At 41.5% G+C, this 24,632-nt stretch overlaps 1 protein-coding gene across 5 annotated transcripts in view; it reads left to right on the top strand.

Annotated features, from left to right (window-relative positions):
• Positions 1-24,632, top strand: part of ZNF366 (zinc finger protein 366) — a 70,556-nt gene that overhangs the window by 10,363 nt on the left and 35,561 nt on the right. Inside the window, exon 2 of one of the 5 annotated variants that reach the window (XM_081826769.1) lies at positions 13,345-13,957. The exons of 2 other annotated variants lie outside the window; for them this stretch is intronic. The gene's annotated coding sequence lies outside the window, so the exon portion shown is untranslated. Of the gene's footprint in view, positions 1-12,322; positions 13,958-16,518; positions 16,647-24,632 lie in introns of those variants that run through there. 2 more of the 5 variants (XM_081826770.1, XM_081826768.1) reach the window with 2 other exon arrangements.

The raw sequence follows: 24,632 nt of genomic DNA on the forward strand, positions 1-24,632 counted from the left end.
AAATATAAATTAAAACTATGAGACACTATTTTTTATCTACTAGATGAAACAAAAGATGAAACATTTGTTAGCATATTTGTTTCTGGGGATCTGGAGAGTATTGTCATGCATCTGGTGCAATAGTGGACTAGCAAAACTTACTGTAGGGAGCAATTTGTTAATGTCTATCAAAACGTAAAACTGACTTCTCTTGGAATTAATCCTACAATATACTTATAAGATGCAAAAAGACATTCCTACAATGCAATGTATTTGCCCAGCATTATTTGAAATAGGAAGAAAAGATTGTAAGTAGCATAATTGACCATTAATAAGGGATTGATTAAGTTAAGCACAGTACTGCTATAGAATGGAGTATTATGACACCCTAAAAAAGAGTGAATAGAATAAAGACCAGGAATGGACTCTAGGTATATGGTCAACTGTGACAAAGGTGTAAAGGTAATGCAATGAGGGAAAGATAATCTTTGAAACAAATGTCACTGGAGCAACTGAATATCTATATTCAAAAGGAAACCTGACCTTAGGCTCTTACTTCACATGATACACATATATTAACTTAGAGTAGATCATAGACTTCAATGTAAGAGTTAAAATTATAAAAAAATTTTTTAAAAATGTAGGAGAAAATCTTTGTAACCATGGTTAGTCAATGATATCTTAGTTATGACACAAAATGCACTAACAATACATGAAAAAATTGATAAACTGGACTTTGTCAAAATTAAAAACTTTTGCTGGTCAAAAAAAGGACACAATTAGTAAAATAAAATATAGGCAAGCCATAAACTAGGAGAAAAATATTTGCAAAACAGAGCTGATAAAGCACTTGTCTCCAGAATATATAAAGAACTCTTAACAACTCAAGAATAGGACAATTAAAAGCTGGGCAAAATTTTTGAATAGATACTTAACCACAGAAGATATACAAATGGGAAATAAGCACATGAAAAGATATGTAATAGCAATAAATAAAATGCAAATTAATACCATGCGTGATGAGCTATAACTATACATCCAGTAAAATGTCCCAAATCAAAAAGACTGAAAATACCAAATGTTCTCGAGGATGTGCAGAAACTAGAACTCTAATACATTGCCAGTGGGAATGTGGCAGGGTACTGCCACTCTGGGAAACAGTTTGGCAGTTTCTTAAATGGTTAAACACATACTTACCATGCAACCCAGCAATTCTACTTCTGGGTAACTACCCACTAATAATGAAATCAAATGTCCACATAAAAGACTCATACACAAATGTTCACAGCATCCTTATTCATAATTGTCCCAAATTGGAAACGATTCAAAGGTCAATCAACTGGTGAGTAGAGAAACAAAAGGTGGTAGATCTGTGCAATGGGGTACCACCCAGGCATGAAAAGGGACTACTCTTCTATGCAATAATGTGGTAAATCTTTTTTTTTAAAGATTTTATTTATTTATTTATTTTGAGAGAGAGAATGAGAGACAGAGAGCATGAGAGGGAGGAGGGTCAGAGGGAGAAGCAGACTCCCTGCCGAGCAGGGAGCCCGATGCGGGACTCGATCCCGGGACTCCAGGATCATGACCTGAGCTGAAGGCAGTTGCCTAACCAACTGAGCCACCCAGGCGCCCAATAATGTGGTAAATCTTAAAAACATCTTGCTAAGGAAAAGAAGCCAGACACAATAGTATTTAAGAAGCCAGAGGTATAACAAATATTGAATGATTTCATTTATTTGAAATTTTGAAAACCAAAAAATCTAGAGAGAGGAAAAGTAGCTGGGTGGCTGCCTGGGGTTAGAAGTAGAAGCTGGAAGTGACTGCAAATGAGCATAATGGAACTTTCTGGGAGTAATGAAATAATTCCAAAAGTGGGTTTTGGTGATGATTATACAACTATATAAATTTTCTAAAACACATCATATTGACACTTAGAAATGTATGAATTTTATATTATATAAATTATCTCTCAATAAAGCTGTCAAATTTGTGAAAGAAAAAAAGTGAGGAAGTTCTATACGTTGTAATGATGGAGCGACCTCCAACCTGTATGGTTTAAGGGAATAAAAGCAAGATTCTGCCAGTGTACACAATGCTACCACTTTTGTGTAAAAAACAAAACAAACAAAAGTATATTTTTTGGTATGCAGAGAGTATCTCTAAAAGGATACAAGACGCCTGCTAATAGAATTTGCCTTTGGGAACAAAAGAGATGAACATAGGGGAAGGGAAGGAAAAATAAAATAAGAGGAAAACAGAGAGGGAGGCAAACCATAAGAAACCCTTAACTCTAGGAAACAAACTGAGGGTTGCTGGAGGGGAGGAGGGGAGGGGGGTAGGGGGATGTGGTAACTGGGTGATGGACATGAAGGAATGAGCACTGGGTGTTATAGGCAACTGATCAGTCACTGACCTCTACCTCTGAAACTAATAATACAGTATATCTTAATTAAATTTAAATAAATAAATTTAAATTAAAAAAAGAAAAGAATTTGCCTTTGGGCAGGCGAGTGGGGTGGCTGGGGTAGGGGAAGGGGCATAAAGGAAACATTTTCACTGAATATCCTTTTGTACTCAATCAAAACAGATGAGAGGAGCGAGGGAGAAAGAAAGAGGCGTTTTGAGTCCCACACCAGCTCCATGACTGTGGGCAACTGTCTGAGCCTCTTTTCCTCATCTGTAAAATGAAGGCGTTGGACCACTTGCTCTCTAAGGATGCCTCTGACTTCAAGTTCCGTACTCTGAGAATTTCTTTAAGGATGATCATCTCACATCTGTCTACCTTCCCATTGTCTTTCCCTTGCCAGCCCGTCATGGACTACCACATAGAAAGCCATAACCCAAGGCTTTGTTCTTTCTCACTCAGGTGCATCTCAGTGTATCAGGTCCCCATTGTCTCGGCAACATGTAAAATATGGTTGTCAACCAGGGTGACAAGGCATCCCAGCAAGCAGATATGTGGGGAAGGAGTGACAAGACAATACAGAGGAGTGCTCACAACTCATTTGTCCTAGGGGCAGCTGGTTGAAATCAAGTCCCAGCCCTCCTGCTTGCCAGCAGTGTGATAATAAACACATGGGTAGTTCTCATTTCTTCATCTGCATGATAGGTATAAAACAGCACCCCTCTTCTTAAGGTTTACTGTGGGGATTACGAGTGATAATGCATGTAATTGCTTAGTACAATGTCTGCCTCATAGTAATATTCAATAAATGTTAGCCCTTGTAATTATTAATCTGAACTCCACTGCTAATGGGACCCACTTTCCTGGAAGTGGAGGGAAGAGAGGCAGCTAGGTTATCAAGCTGTGTACTCACTAATGTCATGAACTGGGAGTTTGGGGGTGACAGAATGGCTTGTTTTCTTAATCCCAGGACCCAAGTGGAGATACTGGAGTCACTTCTGCTGCCCCCAAGCCAATATCACTGAGGGAACTTCTAAGATTTCATCCCTGGAGTTGATTATATCCTGAACAAGTGATGAATGCAAGCTGCAAAATCATGAGACTGTGACATCAGGCTGGGGGTCAAGCCTGTTAAGTTAAAGAGCAAGTTTCAATATGCATGATAAAAGTGCCTTACATTTGGATCAAAATATCATCAAATATTAATATCAGGGCCATTGTATAATCTCCTCACCATGGTAGCTACTCAATAAATGTGAGTTGCAGCTTTCCAAGCAAATCAAACCAAACCTCTTCCATCACCACGATGTGAACAGGCTCATGGTCCCCAACTTCAGTCTCAGCGCCGCACAGCAAGGGAGGTATCTAAACCCGGACAACCTGGGGTCCCTGTAACTTCAAGTGTCTCAGCCACAGATAGCAGCCCGACCCTAACAACAACAAATTGATAGCTTTCAAGTGATTTAAATTTCCCGTTTGTAAGGTGATAGGGAACCCCTTTTGCATACACTCCCTGCCTTATACATTATCACGTCACATTCTAGAACTAGGTTCCAGAAGGCATAGTTTACTTTAGTGGGTTGCCCAGCTCACTAAATCTCTCATGTGTTTCTGTTCTGCCTAACTACATCGGAACTATATTTGTTAGGCACTGTGTTTTTTTTTTTGTTGTTTTTTTTTAAGATTTTATTTATTTATTTGAGAGAGAGAATGAGAGAGAGAGAGCATGAGAGGGGGGAGGGTCAGAGGGAGAAGCAGGCTTCCCGCCAAGCAGGGAGCCCGATGCGGGACTCGATCCTGGGACTCCAGGATCATGACCTGAGCCGAAGGCAGTCGCTTAACCAACTGAGCCACCCAGGCGCCCTGTTAGGCACTGTGTTTTTAAGCAATTTTGTCCCCTCAAGAACAAGAGCCCTCCAATTCCTGCTGGTCTCACACTAATTCTTTCTGAGATCCTATGGAAAAGCTCTTATTATCCCTACTTTAGCAATGAGAAAACTGAGGCTCAGGGAAGAGAAATAAGTGGCTGAAGTGATACAGCTCTGTGGATCTCTGGGGGTCTGGGGACTCAGTTTAAGGAGACAAGGAATCTGTATTTCGATATCAAGTGCTTAATAGTTTGCATGCAGACTAAACAATGTTGTGAATGTATATGTACCTCTGCTTTTCAAATCTAATTATATTAGGGTAATTAATAAAAGAGAAATTAATTTGAAGAGGTTACTGAACTCAAAGAGCGTTGGGTTACTTCATATTTTTTCTAACGCAATGGGGATTTGGAAAATGGGTTTATTTTTATAATTTGCAATGGGAGTCCTCATGCTGAGAAGCCTGGGAATCACTGCAGGAGACCAAAACTGGGAGGTACTTGGAATAACCTAGGTCTTTGGTGGCAATGAGTTTTCCATTCTTAAACTGCTACCTAGAATCAGTTTGTATATTTGATAGAAGCCTAGAAAGTGTCTGGAAGTAGGCGTCATTACTATTTAATTTCTTCATCTAACAACTGTCTTCAAAAAAAAAAAAAAAGTCCTGGTTCCTTTCCTTTTTATCTGTGTGACCTTGGACAATTTGTTTAACTTATTCATGTCCTAGTTTCCTCATTGGTAAGATGGGGAAAAGAATAGTACCTACCTCTCACAATGCTGGGACAGTCACATGAGTTAACTCATGTGATGTCTTTCACACATTTTTTTTTTAATTTTTTTTTTTTTTTAAGATTTTATTCATTTATTTGAGACAGAGAGAATGAGAGACAGAGAGCATGAGAGGGAGGAGGGTCAGAGGGAGAAGCAGACTCCCTGCCGAGCAGGGAGCCCAATGCGGGACTCGATCCCAGGACTCCAGGATCATGACCTGAGCCAAAGGCAGTCGCTTAACCAACTGAGCCACCCAGGCGCCCATCTTTCACACATTCTTGACACATAGCAAACACTCAGCAAATATTATGGTTGTGTTAGGCACCACTTGCCACTGTTTTTTGACACACAGTCGGGACTTGATAGACATTCTTGGAATGAACAATGAGTAACTGAAAATGTGAAATCGGAAGAGAGGACAGTTCTAGATATGTGATTCATCTACATTTCCTTCATCCCAGGACAGCTGCAGCTGCTCTGTTGAGGAGTTTTTGCTTCAGTGAGCTCAAGCTAGCGAGATGATGATGACTTATCTAGCCTGGTCCCTCAGACTTTACAAGTCTCTCAACTTATGTGCAGACGCATCAAGACACGTGTGGAAGGGATCAGGCAGAACGAGCTGGGCTTAGAACCGAAGTACAGGCTATTTTCCTCTTTAAAAACTGTAAGAGGAAACAAGACCAGTAGACCTTCTAGATAGGAGAGAAGCAATGCTTTCTTACCACAAACCAAAATGCTGAGGACCACAGTTATAAGGTCAAAGGAAGTTAGAATGAACTTTCATAGCAGGCTCAATGTTTATCTAGCTTAAAATTTCACTTCCAGATTATCCCATGGATAGTTATTTGGCTTTATTACATAAATAATCTTTGAGCCTAACAGAAAGAGGGTTTTATTTTTGCAAAGTGAAGTGCTGAAGGTAGGGGTAAAGCACCTGTTGCTAGATTTTAAAAGATGGGCTGCCCTGAGTTTCAGTGCTGGCTGACATAGATTTCTTTTCTTTCTTTCTTTTTTTTTTTTTTTAAGAGGGGGTGGGGAGAGGCAGAGGGAGAGAGAGAATCTTAGGCAGGCTCCAGGCCCAGCATGGAGTCCAAAGCAGGGCTCAATCTCACAACCCTGAGATCACAACCTGAGCCGAAATCAAGAGTTGGACGCTTAACTGACTGAGCCACCCAGGCGTCCCTGACATAGTGTTTTTTAACGTAAGTCTCAGGCAGATGGGCCACTGAAGAGACTACCAGCTTCTCATACTGGTTGCATTTTTTTTTAAGACCAGCCAGTAATAATCCTAGCAGCTACCACTCCGTTGCTGTCCATGTGGGTGAGGATCTGGGCTGATGCCATGGACGCTAAAGTGAATAAAATCCAGTTGGAGCCTTTCAGAAGTCGCCAGCAAATTAACGGTTGCACTAAATGGAGATGAATGCTTCCCTGCCACCTTCATCCATTGGCCCTGTTTCTGCCCACTGGGACCTCACAAAATAATCCAGTCTTTCAAGTATCAGCTCTTTGAAGTATGTAAACCTAGGTTATCAAGCCCCAGGCCTCCAACACACCTTCTTCATAACCCCGTAAGTCCCTTCAGCCACCTCAATAAGGTGTGGCTCTAGGACTCCCCAGCAGCAGGTTGTACATCTCTGCAAACTCTAGCTTGTCTCCATCACTCGTGTTTGACCCAGAACGTCCCCTTTCCCCATCCTAGTGGTCTGGTCAGTGACCAATAGACTGGGCTCCGGGAGGCCCATTTTTAGGGCCAAAGCAACTGCTGGGATTCTCTCTCAGAAGGTCCATGAAGGAGCCTGGAGTAAAAATCAAGGAACTTGAAATGAGAATTATTTATTTGCCTAATTATTTTTCTAGCTCCCAGCCCTCATCTTGTCTTAGGTCTTCTTCCTTCCTCTTTACAGCTATGAGAATATCTTCTTACCAGCATTGTTAGGAAGCCCAAATACTAGTAAAGGGTAGCTACTATTTATTGAGTGCCTTTTTTAGTATCAAGTGGTTTATATTTCTTATTTTGTGAAATTTCCTAATAACCCTGTGAGGTGGGTTATTTTTTTTAATCGCCATTTTCCAACTGAGGAAACTGGGACTCAGCGATTAAGTACCTTGTCACAGATGATAAGCAGAAGACCTAGAATTCAAGCCCTGGGCTTCCTGACTTCCAAGTTTATGCTCCTTGTCATATATAGCTCAGCCTCTCTGTGATAGAACACACCTGAACATTCTTAGTACTTTACCTGGTCATATTGGGTGCTCAGTAAGTGTGTTTCCCTTTCTTCTATCATCTTTTGTCTTCCTTGGGGAAATATGTAGACAGCAAGTGCCATCTCAGGGAGAGGAAGGGCGTCTCAGGGTGGACTTCCCTCTCACTCCTTCTACCCTCACTGGGGCCCCTTATGCACCTTTGAGTGCTTGGTTCTGTCACCTTCAGCAACTACCATTACTCAAGTTCAGTAGTTCTCAGCTGGAGGCAGTCAGGTCCCCACACTGAGACATTTGAAAACAGGGAGGATACCTTTTAGTTATCAGAATGAGTAGGGGGCACCTTTGGCATCTAGTGGTTGGGATGGGCCGGGATGGTAAAGTTCTGCAATGAACCCATGCAAAATAGCAATGATGTCTACTCCCTTTGAGAAAGTCAGGGCCATGACTGTCTTCTTGCTACCATCCCTCCATGCTTGGCACAGTACCTGTCCCTCCGTAGATGCTTAATACAAATCTTTGTTCTCCTTTGCCACCCTTCCCATTTTCTGTATCTCTCTTCTCCCACTGGAGGTTCTGAAAGAGAGTTGTCCAGCTTGCCTCTAATTCTAATTTCTGGAGGCCTTATATAGCTCTGTCTCATCTATATTCCAATCCTCTTTCCTTCCCCTCTTTTCAAAATGTTCAACAATTTGGAGGCCCACAGCCCTTATGAATGCCTTCTAACTTGATCAGGGATGATTTACTCTTTTAGTAAAGCTCAAAGACATGGCTTTCTAGAGTAATTTTAGGTAGAAACTTTTTTCTTTTAAAGTGGATTTAAATACCCTAAAAAGGTATTAGGTCGATGGCCTCAGTGAATGGATTGTGACGTGATTAACTCTAAGTGATCTGGTTTTGGCCCAGGCAGCAGCAGTGGCCCTGGCTGGCTTTCCCTCTCAGACCCATGAAGCTACAGTCTGGATCGGGTGGAGGAAGGGAGAGGCCCCTTAAGAAACCAAGGAGGAAAATGCTAAAAGCTTGAGGTCTGACCAGTTTCATCATTCTCGCTGACATGACAGGAAAGCTGGTACTGTGTAAATCAAGGACTCTACTTCACTCCAGGACAGATAACCTAGTAAAGAGGAGTCAAAACTGGAATCCCAGGAGATGTCTGTGCCCTGATTCCAGCTCCAGAATCGTAGCATGAAGCGGCAGGGTGGCGGATATCCGTGGTTGGATATTTTCAGAGTTCATTGCTTTTATTTTCTCACTGATTTCTTTGATAAGACCCCTAGCTCCTTTCTCTTTTATAAATTTCAGATAGGAGGTTCTCTTCCCATCCTGGGAATTCCCCACTCTAATCCACTCAGGCTCTCTCACTTTTGAGAGCATATTAGGGAATTAAGAAGTCTTAAAGTTCATTTTCATTCTTTCTTAATTAAAAATCACTCTCTACAGAGTAGCACAGCTTAGGACTGATCAGGAAGGGCTGAGAAGGATCACAAGGCAGAGAAATCTGGTGAAGGTCAAAAGAGCTAGCATTTACTTAGCACCAACTACGTGCCAAGCAGACTACCTATCATGTATCACATTCTAATCTTTCTCCAGATCATGAAGGAGTATATTAGTCAGGGTATACTAGCCTATGCTTTAATAACAAACAACCTTCAAATTGCCGTTGCTTAAAAAAAAAGAAAAAGGAAAAAAGAAAGAAAACAAGGATTTATATCTTATTTCCATTACATGGGTCAACTGTAGCTTTGTTCCAGGTCATCTTAACTTTAGACCTGAGGCTGACAGAATAGCTATTACTGGAAATGTTTCAGGTTGCTATGGCAGGGGGATAGAAAATTATGCAAAATCATGAACTACTTCTCAAAGATTCCACAAGGAAATGACACGTGTCACATATGCTCACATTTTGTTGGCCAAAGCAAGTCTCAAGGCCATGCCTACATATAAAGGGAAGAGAGAAGTGCAATCCAACTATATGTGCAGAAGGAGAGCTAGAAACATTTGGTCGATAAAGTGTTATTATAGCTGAGAAAATGGATGCTTAGGAAAGTCAGTAGGTGGTAGAGTTGGAACTCCAAGCTGAGTTTTGTGACTTGGTCTCCTGGGCTCTCTACTCTCCTACAGCAGGTACGTTCTATAAGCACATTGTCACATACGTGGTGCTATACCTTCTCTCCAAATAAAGTGTCCCTGGGGCTTAAGAAGGCAGTGTGCACATGCACCTGGGTATGAACAGGTTAGAGTCAAATCAAAGTTAATGTGACTCAGCCTTTACTTTATTGTACCAATTTCTACTCTCTGTAAAGGTCTTTACCACACTTGGCATGAAATCATTATGTAATAGAAGTTTCATCTTTGAACACATGCCAGATTTTTGTTTTTAATCATAGTTTCAAGTAAAACAGGTTTCTTTGCTTATTGCTTTTATTTGCTATATAATGAGAAAAGGGCCACTCTGCCCTTAGTATGGTAAGGCTGCTGCCTGGTGGATGTTCAAAGTCCAGGGGAAAGGATGTCGCAGTTTCCCTCTATTACTTTCAAGACGATCTCTAGAAAAAAAAAAAATCTTGCTCAAAGAAACAAAATAACAAGACTGATTCTACCAGCCCTTAGAAAATCAATCCCAATATTTCATCTCCTGGAGCCCAGACGAAAGGCTATGCTATGTTAGTTCTTCTCAGACTTTTCTAATCCAAGTACCCCTAATGGGAGAGAAAAAAAATCCCAAGTGGTCTACCACAGGTGCAATTTCAGACTTTAACCAGTCCTGGGTGTGTGTGTATAGGTTTGCATTCTGCTCCATAATATATCCACATTTGTTTGCATGTAAAATGTTTTAAATCACTCACCACTACATAAAATCGATAGGCCAGAAAAATATACTTATTCTTGATTTTCACCACTCCCTAGGAACCTGACCTCAAGCCTTCCCCATCCATGAATAACAATATGCTTATCACCTGAAAATGGACCCCAGAGGGGCAGGGATAAGGATTACTTTTAGGTTGGGGATATGGGAGGTTTCCCTTGGCAGCTAGAGTACCCCTAGAAACCAGGAGAGGATAAAGGCGAGAAAAGGAGGAAGAGGAGGGGGGAGCCTGGGTGGCTCAGTTGTTAAGCATCTGCCTTCGGCTCAGGTCATGATCCCGGGGTCCTGGGAAAGAGCCCGCATCTGTGATGCTTCACAGGGAGCCTGCCTCTCCCTCTCCCTCCCCTCTGCTCTCCCCCCTGCTCCTACACTCTCTCTCTCAAATAAATAAATAAATAAAGTATTTTTTAAAAAAGGAGGAAGAGGGGCGCCTGGGTGGCTCAGTTGGTTAAGCGACTGCCTTCGGCTCAGGTCATGATCCTGGAGTCCCGGGATCAAGTCCCGCATCGGGCTCCCTGCTCGGCAGGGAGTCTGCTTCTCCCTCTGACCCTCCTCCCTCTCATGTTCTCTGTCTCTCATTCTCTCTCTCGCAAATAAATAAAATCTTAAAAAAAAAAATAAAAAAGGAGGAAGAGGAGGGATGGGGAGAAGGGAGAAGAGGACCATGAAATGGTAGCTGGAGGCAAAGAGAAGCCAGGACAGTAAGGCAGCAAGTTACAAACATGGCTTTAAAAAGCACACGGAAAGAACTGAAAACTAATTTATTAAGTCAGTTGCTAAAGAATAACATTTTGGTTATATTTCCTTATCCATTAAAAAAGCAAAGTGCTTTGCCTGAAGCACAGCTAGCTAGAATCTAAGCAAATTATTTAACCTTGCTGGTTTCTGAGCCATAGAGCATAAACTCAAGTGCTGCTCAGCCTAATGAGTATATAGTTTGCAAAACTCTTTGAAGACAGAGAGTGCAACTGAAGTATTATGTATTATTAAATAAAATGGCTATTTAGGAAGGGAACTCTCCATTAGCATTATATGTGCCTTAACTAGTAGTCAACACCTGGTAGAGCTAGAAGTCAAAAATTTTTTGACATAAGGGACCCAGGCACTGATCACTTAAAATAGAAAATAAGAGAACAAAGAAACAAGCCCGGGCAGTGACAAATGGCAGGCAGCATTAAGGCATTGGCTTGGTTCAGAGAGAGATTCCTGAGCTAAAGAAGGCCTCATTTACTGGAATGGAAAAATGTAGGGCCAGGAAATTGCTCAGAGGTCTTCTGTCTCTTCCTGTGCACATGGAGGTGCACTGTGCTACTGTTTTGGATCAGAATCTCAGTTTTGGAAATAGCCTGAGTTGTGTCCTTGGAAAGTGAGGGGGTTATGTGGTGTATTTATGTGCGATGAAGGAGGGGGAGGAGGAGAGGATGTTGGGAGGAGACATTTAGATGCTCTCTGGAACCAAACCATTTCCTTGGGCCTCATAGACAGTTACCAGAATGACACTGGGAAACTGGACAGATGATCCAGGCTTAGGGAACCTCTAAGATTCCTGAACCAGCTCCAAGGTAGAGCCAAGTCAGCCTGCTGACAACAAAGGCCACTTCTGAACGTTCAGACTAGATGGCTGATTTCAAGCCTGCCTATTTCTCAGCACGGGCTGAGTCTTGGTTTTTCATTCAACAAATGTCTATTAACCGATTCCAGCAGATACTGTTTTAGGCACTGGGGATATATCAGGAAACAAAAGACAAACATCTCTGTGCTTATGGAGCCTGCATTCTAGTGGACGGAAACAGACACTAAATAAAATAAATAAGTTACATATTAAAAGGTATGGAGCATTACAAAGCAGGAAAAGAGAGTGAATAGGGAGTACGAGTTCTGAGGGGGGCAGGATTAGGGTGGCCTCAATGAAAAGGTTGTACTGCACAAAAACTTGAAGGAAGCAAAAGAGAGAACCATGTAGATATCTGGGGAAGAGCTCTCCAGGTAGAAAGAGAAGCAAGTGCCAAGATCTGCAAGTGGGAGACTGCTTTCTGTGTGTGGGAAACCACCAAAGGCCAGTGGGGTTGGGGTGGAGTAAGCAATGGAGGGTGTGGTAGGGTATGCTCTCGGGGGGGGGGGGGGGCGGTAAGTGTATCATGGATAGCCTTGGATGCCACTGGGTGGACTTTGGCTTTTCTTTTTTTTTTTAAGATTTATTCATTTATTTGAGAGAGAGAGAGAGAGCACCCAGAGGGAGAGAGAGAGGGAGAGGGAGAAGCAGGCTCCCCGCTGAGCAGGGAGCCTAATGCAGGGTTCCATCCCAGGACCCTGGGATCATGACCTGAGCTGCAGGCAGATGCTTAACCGACTGAGCCACCCATGCATCCCTACTTTGGCTTTTATTCTAAAATAAAAGATGGCGGGAAAATTTTAGGCAGGGGAGTGACAAGATCTGACTTACATTTTAATAGAATCAATTTGACTATTGTGTTGAGAGTAAGCTAAAGGGATCCAAAGTTTGGAAATGAGGAGAAGATCTAGGACGCTATTAGGAAGTGATTTTCCACTGATTTTAGAGTAAAAGCCAAAGTTTCTGGGGGCGCCTGGGTGGCTCAGTAGGTTAAGAGTCTGACTCATGATTTCTGCTCAGGTCACGATCTCAGGGTCATGAGATCCAGCCCCACGTCGGGTTCTGGGCTTAATGGGGAGTCTGCTTGGGATTCTTTCTCTCTCCTTCTGCCCCTTCCCCTGCCCTCTCTCTCTAAAAATAAACAAATAAATCTTTACCAAAAAAATAAGCCAAAGTTCCTAGAAGAAGCCTGTTGGGGTATGGGCCAGGGTAGGGACAGTGCAGATGGTGAGAAATAGCTGGAATCTGCATGGACAGTGAAAACAGAACCCAGAGAATTTGGTAATCCATATACTTGGGCACTTAGGAGGTCTGTCCAGGACTATGTCAGTGAGCTGTGAAGGAATGGTTATGAAGGATGTATCCTCTTCCCTTCCAGTAAAGGAAGAAGAGGCAGGATTCTTGTTGGTTCAACCACCTTGCCTCTTGTCCTTTTTCCTTCATGTAAATTGAGGGCCTATTTTGTGCCAAGCACTGTGCTGGGATATAGCAGTGAATGCAAATAGGATCACTGCCCTTACAGAGCAAACAGTTTACAAAGGGAGTCAGATGTTAAGTGAATAATCACACACATAAATGTAAAATGACTACTCTGATATACGCTGAGTGTCAAAATTGGTTTATCTGCCCTGGTCAGGAGGTGCTGAGGAAAGAACACTCGAGCTGCGATCTGAATAAGACACATGCCAACCATGGACAAAGATGGCAGAGGGAGGAGAAGAGTGTCCTAGGCAATGGGAATGGCATGTACAGAGGTTCTGGAGGGAGGGGGAGCACAGCATGGATGAGGAACTGAGAGCACGCCAATGTGAGTAAAATGCAGAGAGTTTGGGGAACGTGAGCAAAATGCAGCTGGAGAAATGGACAGGGTCAGACTGTTGGGCTTGTGGGCCATGTTCAGATTTTGAACCTCATCCTGGAATCAATGGGAAACAGCTGGAGGCCTTAAAGCAGGGGAATGATGGTCCTATGTGCTTGCTGAGTGGAGTAAGAGTGATGCGGAAGGCCAAGTACGAGACAAAGGCAGAAGCTCAGGTGAGTTGGTGCTTGGTGCTCCTGTGGACCCTGGAGAGAGCTGGGAGGTCATGATGAGAAGAAAGATCAAGATCCGAGAGCTATTTAGAAAGGAGACCTGGGTTTGGATGGCCCAGTGGTGTGTTCCCAGTTCTTTGTTTCAAATACTTGTACCAGTGGATGTAAGACTCTCCTATTTGTAGAACTCACCTACTTGTATTCGACCAAGCCACAGGGTAAGTTGGAAAATCTATTTTTCTATAAATATTTCAAAAAGATAAGATTTACTGTAGGATGGTTTAGTGTCTGGGCTTACCAGAAAGAGAGGGTGAGAGAGATGACTGTCCCTAGCCCTCTCCTGGCTTGGTTGTATAATGAATTAATGTAGTCCCTGCATCGACAACACAATCTCTAAACCAACATCGTCCCCTAGAAACATAATATAATGCAAGTCACAAATGTAATTTTATATTTGCAAGTAGCTATATTTAAAAAAGAATAAAAAACCCAGATGAGATTAATTTGAATAACCTATTTTATTTAACCCAATAAATCAAAATATTGAGACATGTAACCAACAGAATAATTATTAGTAAGGTACTTTACTTTTTTTTTAACTAAATTTTTAAAATCCAGTGTGCTTCTACAAGTACAGCATGTCTGCATTTGGATTAGCCATATTTCATGTGCTCAAAAGCCACATCATGCACGGCTAGTGAGTACTGAACTAGATCACATACCTCTAAGACATTAAAGCAGCCACGCAGATCCTAAACCCACATACAAAACACTGAAAATATAGGTCCTTCTGTAGTAATTTAAAAAGGCAAGTAATACTTTAAATAGAACTTCTTCAATTTCAAAAGCAATTAATTTGTGATTAACTATATGAATTCAAGGAAGTTGGTTTTCTTTTCCATGCCTCAGTGCCCAGAAAAGAACCACAGTGGGGCTGGATAGTATGTATCAATGTTTTCAATCTTAACAATCACTGGCTCCCCAAGAAGGAAGTCCAAATAGTTTTTCCTCCTCTTTAATTATCATTTCCCAAAGAAATCTTTCCTTCCAAACTTCTAAATTCTATGATAGCTGAAGGTGGGAAATTAGCTAGTTCAATAGTAAGCAGACAAAATTCCAATAATGGTTTTCATTCTGAGGCAAAAAAGTTGGATTTTCTTAGGAAATTTGAATACTAACTGGATATTTAATGATTAAGGAAACTAATGATGTTTTAGATATTACATATAGCACTGTGGCTGTGTTTTAAGAAAAAATCCTATGTTTAAGGGATACATCCTAAAATATATTTATAGATGAAATAATATGATGTCGTGGATCTACTTAAAAATCATCCTACTTAGGAGGTAGGGGAGAAGGTGGGGTTTAGATGAAATAAGATTTGTTGTAATTGAAACTTGGTGTGAGATTCACATGGGGATTCACTGTATTATTCTCTCTACTTTTATAGTTTGAATATTTATGTAATAAACTTTTTCTTTTCCTGAAGGTAGATTTCCAGACTTTCTTAGGTCCTACTAGAGGTAGGATTTTCAAACATTCCCCTTAAATACTGTGTATGCTTCATGGTACAGATGCAAAAGCCTACCTAAGCATCAAGTACAAACAATTCTTATTTAATACCTCAGTGGAATAAAGCCATATGTTTAAGGGCCCCAAATTCCCACTGTAGTTTAAATCCCTGGTGTTTTTGGTGTAACAAGACTTTACCCTTTCATCCTACCCTTTGGTACAGATTTAGGATCAATATTTATAAGCAAAGCCTGTGTCTTCTGTGTCAAGGAGAGCCACAGACTCTGCCTGAGCCACACAAGGTATCAGGGAGCATAGTGATAAATCATATAGACAAAGCATATTGCAAACCCATAATGGTGCAGATGCGTGGCCCACGGGCATTAAGACTGTTACCTCTTCTTTGCATCATGGAGGCTACATGTGACAGGGATAGGTAGAAACAGAGGAGGGAACTCAGAGGGGATGGAGCCTCAAAGGCCAGAAGACATAACACCTAAGACCCACAAAGGGGGATGTATGAATGTAGGTCACTTGTCACCTTAGGTTGCCTGGGCATTTTGTAAAGTTCTGTTGTTACACTCTCTCTAAATTCCATGAGAGATTTCTGGCTGCCTGCTGTCTACTCAGCCCTCTCGAACACTGTGATGGGAAATGAGGAGGCTGGAGCCCAAGACATCGTGAGGAGCTGGATAATCAACAGAGAGCATAGGACTACCTTGCAAATATGCTGCCTTCAGGCACCCTTGCCTGCCAACACCGGGTCTTCCTGCCTCCAAGCCTTTGGGTGCTTGACCTCTCACCAAGAATTACAGAGCAGGTGCTCGTTTTCACGCCCAAAGGAATTCACTGCTAGTGTCTACGTAAAAGGATATACAAAGAAAGAGAACAGGACTTAGTCTGAGAATGTTTTCCTTTGCATTTTCATCAGCCAAAGGAGTATTGAGTTTAGGGTACCAACATATGGCACAAATGTTAATTTTAAGGAAAATTTGGCGCACATAATACGCTAAGCCATGCTACTCTCTACACATGTGGTACTTGGCTTCAGTGGTGGCAATACAGTGCCAGATTTTCTTAAATGTCAAGCATTTTAAGAAATGGTTTCTTTGAATTAAAATTACACACCCCCAAAATGGAAATACTACTGAGATGTTTCTAAATAAAATGAGGCAACAGCTGACCAGAGGCCACGGTGGACCGCTGGAGAGCCAAACATCAGCAGAATGGTGTTTTAACTTCTAAGCAATACATTATAATCCTGCAGCACATTAACCAGACGATAATCTGCAAAGAGTGTCCAAGTCTTTGGGGTAGAAGACTTGGCAGTTTTCACTGAAGATTCGTCCTGTCCGTTGACAGAATTCACCTGTGCTACCTAAGTCACATGAGCAGGTGAGACTTATCCATGGAAATGATTCCCCTTGTGTCAGCACACTCTGGCATTCAGCAGTCTTCATGGTCAGAACAGTCTGGTGGTGAAATATGTCGAGCCTGGAGCCTTAGACTTGTTCTTACTAAGTTTCCCTTGACCACTTTGGTTTATCAAGTTCACTCCAAGTTCAGACCTGATTACCTCAACTCCACTGGCTCATTTTCATCCATATGCTTCTTTTCTAAGTCATCATACACATCACAGATAAAATGCTTGTTTCCAAATTGCTCTGTCTCTGCTTAGGAATCTGTGTCTAGATTTCCAGTTATTCACAAATCCCTTAATATAGGGAAAGACTGAGTGGTATACTTCCAATGGACTGATAAAAAAGTACAGGAGGGGAGGAAGTTGGAAGGCTTACAGGAGCCAGTATAGAGTCAAGGTCATCCAGTAGGAAGTAATATATGAACTGAGATTATAGCCACTTGGGCTCTAGAACTTTAAGACTCATATTCTCCCTTTGCCTCTGTCACATGGAAACATTCATACAATCTGAACAAGATGATGCCTGAAATCCTCTCCCATGCTTGAAACATTCTACAATGAATTCTCTTCATCTCATGGGGTTTTTGTGGGAACTAAATGTAATAATGAGTATGAAAGTTTGTTTTTTTTACAACTTGAGAATTATCTCCATGTAAGTTACCACAATATCACAAAGTAATTCTCTCAATAAACCTGGAATTATTTTTCATTTCTATTACAAAAATGTTGGGTCAAGTTTAGGAGTTTACTTAATTTCAGGTGGAAAATGAAAGGATCCACAGCAGGTAAAAAGATGCATTGAAGGAAATGAGTAGTTTATGCATAAATTTGAGTGACCTTTCTGGAAATCAATTTAGCAATATGTACTAAGACCTGAAAATTCATATCCTTTGACTCAATAATTCTTTTTCTAGAGACTCTAATCTAAGGAAATTATAGTCAACCAAGATTTATGTATAAACTTGTCTACTGCAGTGTTATCTGCATATTGTATAGAGATGTACAGTAAATAGTCAGTGTTGGAAAAGAAAACATTCATTCATGTAAAAGACTTGAAAGAAACAAACCAAAATATTAACAGTTACTCTTGGTGGTGGTATTATTATTTTCATTTTCTTCTTTAAGCATTTCAGTATTAAATTTTATGATGGTAATGAATTCATATTACTTAAAGGTCATTAAAAATAAATTGTGTAGAGTTGCTCACCTTCATCTAATTGTGTTGTTAACTCATTTTGTCTTTTAGTTCATCTTGATCAATAGCCAGCTTATCTGAACTGTGTCCATGACTTATCTTGTTCTTCTGCTAACAACAACATTCTCTGGGCTTTATATTATGCCTGTTGTTTTCCAGCAGCCTAGATAGCACCCAGAGAGTGGATTCACCTGTCAGTTTTAGAGTGTCCACATGTGGTGCTCATTCTTTCCTTGAATATCCCATATAGTCTTTCTTCTTATGAAGTTCACAAGATGTGAATTGGCCTAGGACTCGTTTCTTTTAGAATAAGATCTACCAAGCGACACTCTTAAAGTGTGGCTTGCTTGATTCTCCCTAAAAAGTCCCCAGGCAGAGGGGCACCTCTGTGGCTCAGTTGGTTGAGCATGTGGCTCTTGATTTCAGCTCAGGTCATGATCTCATGGACCCCCATGTCGGGCTCTGTGCTGGACATGGACCTTTTCTCTCTCTCTCTCTCCCTCCCTCTCTTTAAAAAAAAAAAAAAAGTTCTCAGGCAGAGGCATTATCCCCTCATGTTGAATTTCCCATCAATCCCCTATACGATAGCCTACACAATAGCCTTTTATTCTGAAAAACCAAAGGTTTCAGAAATTATAGACAATTCTCTAAACTCTAGATCAAATTTGCTCATACTGTGTTTTTAAATGGAATTTACATGAGTTACCTCTTACCAGATAGTAAGTAGAAAGGTGTTTTGTTATTTACTCACTACATTATTCACTCAATCAAATAGTTCCATGTTAAGTTAGCTCCAGCATTTCTTCAATCAGCGCAAATGAAGATGAAAACTTGAAGGGGTTATTTCCCAAATACTCCATTAAATGATGCTATCTATCAAATGTACCCTTTTTATTAGAAAGCCAGAGAAGGTTAATAATCTAACAGAATCAGCCTGTTGCTAGTAATGGAGAGTGGGGGAGAAAGACAGAGACAGACTGATCAACCAAAACCAAGTTATTCCCAAACGCTCAAAGTCAAAAAGCTCCCCAAAACAGACAATAACCTATGGCGAAGCCCGTCAAAGAATTCTTTCTTTGGCTAACCCTTCCAAGGAAATAGTCTTTAGCCAGAATCTTCCAGATTCAGTCTTGTAGCATTCAGATTCTCAGAGTAAGCCTGTCAGTATCTTAACTAGCTTTTCCTCACCACCTCATCAATTTGTCGCACAATTCTCACTCAATTTAGATCCAGCTATTTCTTCACACTTTTACATTGATTTGGAAAATATCCTTCACACTTTGGTTGTAGTCTCTCCTCATGAAATGCCATTTGCATTAGGACGATTTAGTTTCATGAATGGATTTTCTTCCTGTGTGATTGTAGCCTTAGATGAGCCTAGGGCCTTGTATACTTCATTCCAGATATTGTAGCAAAACAAGAGTTTGTGAGGCTGCTTCTATCTTCCTCCCTAAATATATACGTATTTCCTTCTCCCTTTGTCCAAATTCTCAGATTTGAAATCTTGGTTGTATTTGTATATGGTGTTTTCATAAATTTTAAATCTGAAACTCAGTCCAATCCTTGTTTCTGGTACCATTCTCTTCCATCATCTAAACTGTCTCAGGCAGGTGTGGGCTTATACAGAGATTACACACACCCGTGGGCACACACACAACTTACGAATGGCAGATATGATCCTGTATGTTTTGTCAAAACAATTCCATTACTGGCGAGTCCATGAGAATTGGATGTCTGGTGTTACTTGAAACTAGCCAAAAAAAAAAAAAAAACTAATTTTTTTCTTAGATCTGTCTTTAGAACTGTTCATTTGCATTCCCTTTTGATGGCTTTTGCCCAATTTTCCACTTTAAGTAGTCACATTTGTGATCTGTGGAAGCTCTTAGATATCAAATGATACTGTTTCTCTGTCATATGTTGTAATTATTTTTCCAGTCTGCCATTTCATTTTTAATTTTTTAAGTAAGATTTTATTTATTTATTTGAGTGAGAATATGAGTGGCGGGGTGAGGAGAGGGAGAAGCAGGCTCCCTGCTGAGCAAGCAGCCTGATGTGGGGCTTGATCCCAGGATTCTGGGATCATGACATGAACTGAAGGCAGACTGAGTCACCCAGATGCCCCAATTTTATGTGATTTTTGACATACAGGACTTTTTTTCCTTATATAATCAAATTATTCAAACTTTTCTAGTTTTTTTTTTTTTTTTTAGCCAAGGGCTTTAAAAGGTTACAGGTTTAAGGCAAAGACGCATCAAAGCCCTCTTCCCAATGAATTGGAACTTCAGGTTTTGAATGAAGCTGGTACAATCTTTCCCTACCACGTTGTTGAAACAACTGGGCAGAAGATCAGTCTAGAAGATATGGCTGGATTTACCCTCATCCTGAGGAGAAAAAAGCCACTGTGAAACTAGAGGAATAGAAGTAGGGTGAATGCAGTGTGAGGAGGAACAGCAATGACACTAACATGTGTGCTTAAGAGTCACTTATGTGACCAGAAAGTAGATGACTGTTCTGTAACCTTTTCCTAGTTCCTGAGCTTTGGGTTGATTTCAGGGGATTTTGGGGGGCCAATTCCTTCCCAGACTTGGGCAATCTGAATGATTCAGTGGCCAGGGTCCCCTGGGTGCAGGGGAATACTTTCAGTGGCCAGCAATGCAGTGAGGGGGTGAAGGGGCCTGCCTCACCACAGCTATGACCAGTTCCCTGACAGATGGCACTGCTGCACATCCATAGTGTGTTTCACGCTTTGCAAGTATCCTTTAGATGCTCTACCTTGTTTGGTTATGACAGTGACTATGAGAAGCAAGGCGGGTACACCAAGGTTTCCTATTCTCTTTTCTACAGACCAGAAGTAAATAGAATATCAAATGTAACTGACTTTCCAAACTTAAGTGAGTTTGTGATTGAGTTATGAAGCAAGGTGAGAGGTGTGCGGTGCACTACAAAGGGGCAGCGTGGCCTAACAGGTGTACAGGCAAGGAAAGTGGGCACATCTGGGATGAAATGCCAACTCAGCCAGTCATTTGCTATTTGGCCTCAAGAAAGTGACTTCCCTCTGAGCTTCTATTTCTCATCTATAAAATGGAATAATGGCCTTGCAGGATTGATGTGAGGATTAAGTTATATAATGCTCCATCTCCTTCAGGTCTTTCATCGGGTTGGTGCTGTATGTCTTTGAGTGCCACTGTGAAGCTTGCATGGAAGGAGTAGTATATAAAGACCCTCTCAGGAAGGGCAGAGCATGAAGAGCCCCTGCACAGTGCCTGGCACAGAGTGGGTGTTGCAAGAACCTAACTTCTCTTCTACCATGCCAGCTTCCAAACTCCTGAGAGCTAAGATGCACCTGGAGGCTTTCCTCTGAAGAGTCCTTGTGTGGTTTATAACTCTGCTCATCTAAAAGCTCTTTTCTATCATAACATTTAGAGTGCTGCTGGCATTGAGGATTATGATTCGTCGAAAACCTCAATTATTTGACCAGTAGGCCATTGTATAAGTAGGCTTGATTAGCGTTTGCAATAGCCCATATGTAAATGTAAAAGATCTTGAAAGAGGGTTATTAAAACAAGAGTCCAGCCACAGGCCTCAAGAGAGAGCTCAGTGTCATGGCTAAGAGCAGGAGTTGGCAAACTATGGCCCCCAGGCCAAATCCAGCCCACCACCTGTTTTTGTATATAAAGTTTTATTGGAACACAGCCACTCCCATTTGTTGACACCGCTACTATGGCTGCTTTAGTTACAACGACAGGGTTGAACAGTTGCAACAGAGACTGTAGGTCTCACAAAGCCAACAATACTTGCTCTTTGACCCTTTAAGTAAAAGTTTACCAATACCTGGCTAAGAGCTGCTACTTTCAGGCTATGTGACCTTAGACAAATAATTTATACTTATTGTGTCTCAAATTCCTTTTCTGTAAAGTAGGGATAGTAATAGTAGTGATTGAATGAGATAATCCAAAGCCTTGCATATGCTGAGTCCTTGGTTAATGACAGCTATTATTTTACTCATACTCTCATTGATTTATAGCAAATTCCATTGTGTAAAACTCACCCTGACCCAGGGACAAAAAAACCTGTTTGTTCAACCCCAATTTCAAAGCCCCCGGGCCCACTGCAGATATCAACAGCACCTAAAATAGTCACCTTTTCCTGCCACAATGGCTTTCTTAAGAGCAGCCATTTCAATGCCATTAGCTCAGCTTCCGGGATATTAAACACATACTCTACCTTTCCTCCACACTTAATATAGACATTTGGATTAGTGTCATTGAATATTTTCCAATAGTCTGCGTATCCTATCTGGGAGAGGGGGAATTGGATGAGGCATTTGATGGAATTAAATGTCAATAGTATCAGCTGTTTCTTTCTAAAAATACGAGCAAGATATTCTAAAAGGTGTGAACCATCAACCAATGTACAAGGGAAGATTTTGCATTTAGTCACTTATTGTTTGAAAATGAAAAGATTTTTTTTCAAGGACAATCAAGCTTGACAAACGGCATTAAAAGCCACTAAGGAAGCTGAAAAAACAGCAGCTCCACACTGCTTCCTAAATATAATGGGAAATGCTTTCTCAATGTAAAGAAGAAGTCTTATCCTACAGTCCAATCAGCATATGGAGGTGATTTCCAAGAGAGAAGTGAGAAAAAAAAAAAATCCCACAGCTCAACCTTTCACAAGTATCAGTCATGCAGGGAGAAAACTTTCTTGTACTCTCTTCCGCATTGTCAAGCTTTGCAGGTTAGAAGAGCCGAGAAGAGCCAACCCTATGAGGTACCAAATCTGCAGCCTAGCTTCTTGGCAGGTGGCTTGGCAGGGCCTTGGGGTAGGCTGGGGCTTGGGAGGAGATAAAGGGGTGGGGAAGCTTCTCTAGTCTGAGACTCATATGCACTCAAATGATGCACTGGTGGTACCCCCCACCACCAGGTACAGCATGACCTGCCCAGGATGTTTCCATTTGTGGATTACCTGAACCCTAAAATGGCCATTGCGTGAGTTGTGCCTCATCAACTCAGCCCTGTCATAGAGAAGAATCTTATCACCCCTATACCTCATCCCTAGTAGCCTGATTGTGTGGAAGAAAGGGAAGGATGACTGCATGTCACAGGGCTTCTTCCAACAGAATCCTTCCTCTACCACCCTAGGCCCAATCACCTTTCCCTTATTGTAGAGGTTCTGCCATTGATAGACAACAGAGTTTTATCACACGCCTCCCCGAAGTAGTTCTTAATCTTGGATGGCTGTGAGAATCACCTACAGAGCTCTTAAAATACACCAATGCTTGGTCCCCACACCCAGAGATCCTGATATAATTTAGATCTGGGGAGGGGTCTAGGCATGGCATTGTGTTTAGTCATGGTGGTGGGTGGATACTGTACATTTAAAGGTTCCCAAGTGATTCCCATGTGCTAACCTGCTATGCACAGGGTACTCCTCTCGGTGGGTACAACTGTGAATAGAACAGGCAAGGACCTGGTCTCATGGAGCTTGTGGTCTAGTGGAGTAAGACAGAGAACAAATAAATGAACGGCAAAGATTTTTTCTGACTGCCACTGGAAAATAAAGCGTGGGGCCGTGAAAGAGCTGGAGGATGTAAGATTATGTAACTTTAGAATAGTCAGGGCATCATTACTGTAGGGTCCTACTCTGCTTCTTTGCTTATGGTAAGTTCTGTTAGTACTCAGGGCTAGTGGCAGGGCTGTGATTAGATGCCTGCTTCTTGTTCAGGACAATTAGTGTCACTGTGTCCCCTGAGCCCAGTTTCCATAGACTGATGAACCATGGGAGACCCTCACTGGACAGCCCAGATCAATCACTGTAACCAGAAGCGGACTCACAGGACATGCCTTATCCTCAGTATGCCAGCATGCCCCCTCCCTATTTCCCTTTCACCCACTATTAATTGAGTGCCCCACTCTAAAGCAATATCCTATCATCAGCATCATTACTGAACATAATTTGCTGACTTGTAATAATGATAATACTAAAAACAGATTGAACTACACTTACTATGTGCAGGCACTCTACAAGATACATTATCTCATTCAATTCACTACTAAGGTAGGGAGTATCAGCTCTGTTTCATAAATGTGGAAAACAAGACCCTGAATGGTTAAGAGACTTATAATGTGGCTTACATTTTAGACCTTTTAGGTCCCCTCCAATTCAGGCAGTCTGTTATCCTACAATCTCTAGGTCATTTCCTTAACTAGGTGGCAAGCTCCCTGAGGAAAGGCACTGTGTCATATACATCTTTGCAGGAGAATCCCTTCTCTCCTCACCCCCATGTTCCTTGCCTGAGGTGAGCAATAAATGTATCAGCGCTCAGTTTGTGGAGGCAGCCTGGCAATCACTCCTGAGCCCTTGAGGCCCCAAGGAATCCTTTGAGTCCTTCAAGCCTCAGTGTTGTTGCTCATAAGCTTGGACTCTGTCCTTTCCCATCAAAACTGCCAGGAGGAGTTTTTACCAAGCAACACTGAGACTCCTCGGAGTGCCCCAAAGCAACTCACAGACACTTATAAATGGGTCCTATGGGCATTTGCCCCAAGGTCTGTCCCCAAAGAAATGATATTTCATGTTCCCCATCAGTTTTGTTTTGCTAATTAAATTTTTTTTAAAAAAGAGATTAATATACCAAATAACAAAGTCATTGCAATTTCTTAGACTAGGGATTGTTACTCCATAAGACACACTTCTGCTGATGTTTTAAGGTATTAGGAGGACATATCTTGGAAGAGACTTCCTCATTTTTTTCCAGCTGTTCTGAGGT

This window comes from Leptonychotes weddellii, chromosome 7 (genome assembly GCF_054177405.1).
Source record: "Leptonychotes weddellii isolate Sample4059 chromosome 7, ASM5417740v2, whole genome shotgun sequence".
NCBI classification, from domain to species: domain Eukaryota; kingdom Metazoa; phylum Chordata; class Mammalia; order Carnivora; family Phocidae; genus Leptonychotes; species Leptonychotes weddellii.